Genomic DNA, 310 nt, shown 5'->3' on the forward strand with positions numbered 1-310 from the left:
CTCTGTGGGGGGGTGTGGGAGCATCTGTGTCAGCGGGTGCATCTGCACGGGAGTGTCTGGGCAGGGTTGTCTGTGGGGGGGTGTATATGTGGGTGTATGGGTAGGGGTGTATGCGTGTGTATGTGGGAGTGCGTGCGGGAGGATCTGTGTCGGGCTAGGTGTCTGCCTGCGTGGGGGTGTGTGTGGGTACGTGCATTTGTCTGGGCCTGCAACTGGAGAGACCCCGGGCTCCCGGTGGGAGCGAGGCGCAGGCGGGGCGGGTGCCCCTGGCTGCGCGCGGATCCCGCGTGCGCCACGTGCGGGGCGGGGC

Source organism: Gavialis gangeticus, unplaced genomic scaffold, assembly GCF_001723915.1.
Source record: "Gavialis gangeticus isolate Ggan-Ray unplaced genomic scaffold, GavGan_comp1, whole genome shotgun sequence".
Taxonomy (NCBI): domain Eukaryota; kingdom Metazoa; phylum Chordata; order Crocodylia; family Gavialidae; genus Gavialis; species Gavialis gangeticus.